We start from the raw sequence: 3,166 nt of genomic DNA on the forward strand, positions 1-3,166 counted from the left end.
CAAAACGTATTTTTTTTCTTTTTCATGAATAACAAGTAAGTCGTTTAATAACTGTTTTCGATACTTTTATTCGTTATCCGAAAGGAATAAAGTGTTTTATTACTTATGAAAAACTTACCCATTCGTCCACGAATTAACCTGCTTCGACGGAAGTGGATCGTTGACACTGGGTCATTGTGTAGATCTTGACCTTTCAAGGCAACCCTCAACAGCTGATGTTACGGCCGGGTCGGTGAACTCACTTTACTGGCACGGCCACTTTTACTGTTTTCGACGATATTACTTGTCCACGGTGCCGAAAAGAATTTTTTATTCTAATACAGCACATTGCAATATGCATAAATAATATGCCAATAGTTAGAAATAAAACTATTTAAATATGCTGTGTGATGCATTAGGTGAAAATTTTACAAATACTACCATTTATTCAAATTAAATGCTTTTACTAATTTTGAGACCGCCGCGCCGGTCACCGATGATCCTCACGGCATTCAACGTGTTAATAACTGTTTTCGATACATTTATTCGTTATCCGAAAGGAATAAAGTGTTTTATTACTTATGAAAAACTTACCCATTCGTCCACGAATTAACCTGCTTCGACGGAAGTGGATCGTTGACACTGGGTCATTGTGTAGATCTTGACCTTTCAAGGCAACCCTCAACAGCTGATGTTACGGCCGGGTCGGTGAACTCACTTTACTGCACGGTCACTTTCATTGAACGGCCACTTTTACTGTTTTCGACGATATTATAAAAAATAAATCGTTGCTACATTGTAATTGTAAAATAACCAAACTTTCCTTGTTTACATTCTGCATCCCGTAATTGTAAAAAATGTATTCCCGCAATATTCTGCGTTTGTACGATTCATGTTGCTCGTTCGGTTAGCAGAATCTTACGAACTGTTTTTTACATTTGTGCGGTGGCAATGTCAAAATCATTCTTAAATATCCTCACATTTCCCAGTGGCAAGTGAAAGTGACCGTGTGGTGAAGTGAGTTCACAGACCCAGCCGTAACATCAGCTGTTAAGGATTGCCTGGAAAGGTCAGGATCGACACAATGACCTAGTGCCAACGACCCACTTCCGTCGATGCAGGTTAATTCGTGGACGAATGGGTAAGTTTTTCATAAGTAATAAAACACTTTATTCCTATCGGATAACGAATAAAAGTATCGAACAGAGTTATTAAACGACTTATTAGTTTATTTGTTATTCATGAATAACGAATAATTCCACATTATTCTTAATTTAACACTTTGCCGGCCGCACATTTTTCGCATCGCCGTTAGGTTGGCGCCGACGAGTAAAACTATCTGGTAAATTGGGAAGCGCGAACAATGGAAGCGATTGTTTCTCTAAAAGTAGCATCAGTATGTATTTTTATACAAACATCGGAATGACGGCAAGAAACCATTTCTCTAAGCCTTATAAAAATAGCGGTGCAAAGTCACATTTTTGTGACAGCGGCCGATAACCGCTGGCGAAGAAAAGTCACGCGTACGCGTTTGTTCACGATCGCGCGTGGATGAGAGTCAGCGCTCCCGTGGTTGAGCGCGGGCTCTACGCGCGCTCGGATTGGCCAGTGTTTTTCATTAATAATTCAAAAACGAAGCTTTAACCAACATTTGAGTAAAGGAAAAAGTTGTTCAGAGTCATCCCAGCAACCCCCCATTTCCGGATTTTCCCAGAGTTACGGGACACCCTGTATAGAAGGCCTAGGACGAAGCATCCACCCCATAACCTTTCCTTTTTCGCCTATCCTCTCTAGCAGTTTCCTCCATCCCTTCAGCATGATTCCAAATTTTGTTATCCTTGCCCAAACTTTAGTCAACCTAACATATAGCCTAAAGAAAATGAAAAATAACTTTACTTTCTCAAACTAACAACAAGTAAACAATCGAGTCCTTAAGATTAATTACGTAGCAACAGAGCAAATTCCAATTACAAAATAGCATATTATTCTAATTTTTTAACGACACTGTGTTTCCAGTTACAAAAATAACTTTGCCATTTCCATTATCTTCTAATACCACGTTATAGAAAATACTTTTGTTCCGGAAAGAAGAGATAAAAAGTTAACTGTCCAGAAACTTTCATACACGATACTCCGAACATGTCGGATTCTTCTATGTACAAGCGAAGAAAGTGAAGAGATACGAATCGCATTAAATGGAAAACGGGAGTAGAGTTCTTAATAATAAAAATAAATATAAAAATATTTCTCCGGAAAATGGTACTTTTCGAACGGTTCGGTGGTAGGAGCTCGCGATCTCATAATCGATATCTCGCGATGGAGCATTTTACGTGCATCCAAAAGCATCCATCATCATTATGATCAACTTCTACGACTCGACGAATCTTTTTCAGGTGATAAATTGACAGACACGCCAAACGTTACGTCTGGAAATCAAGCCCTTTTATCGCTGTCCTCCAGTAAAGTACTTTAAACTGATCGAATGATTCGTTTCTTGAATTATTTAATAACCTTCTAGTAGTGGGACCATAATTTTGTTACTCTTACAACGAGAACGGTACTACATATTGATCTACCAGTAAATTGCTTACAACGATACGAAAAAAGTAAACTAAAAGAGGGTATGTTAATTCAAATTATTTTTATACGTTGCTCTGTCGTGACATTTTTTATAATAAATTTCAAAAGAATAAATTTTCAAAATCTGTAACAAAAATTTTAAAACATGATAGAAAAAAAGTTATTCAATTTTTAAATGATAAAGTGACTCATGAGTCACCCCTGTATGGTGAAATATACTATTTATTAAGGAATTACAATGAAATTTTTATTTTAACTTTTCTGTACGGTGACATACATAGATACACATATGCACTTACATGCATATGTATGTGATACTGATGTCAGTACTAGAAGATTAAGTAGAATTCGTTTACTAGTATACGATAGCTATGCCAGTTCAAAGAAAATAAAAAGATCTTTAGAATATTAGAAGAAGGAAAACTGTTTTTAGATTCGATTTTATTTGTTTCAATTAAGCAGAGAATCGAGAAATGTAATTGAAGTGTAGAGAATCATGATTCGGTTCGAGAGCAGACTCAACGAGGAGTAAGATAGTTCGGTGCAGAAAAAGGAAATTATCCGGTAGAAAATCATAGTGAAAACGGTCATATAACATGGAGAATAA

Source organism: Habropoda laboriosa, unplaced genomic scaffold (assembly GCF_001263275.1).
Source record: "Habropoda laboriosa isolate 0110345459 unplaced genomic scaffold, ASM126327v1 scaffold402, whole genome shotgun sequence".
NCBI classification, from domain to species: Eukaryota; Metazoa; Arthropoda; class Insecta; order Hymenoptera; family Apidae; genus Habropoda; species Habropoda laboriosa.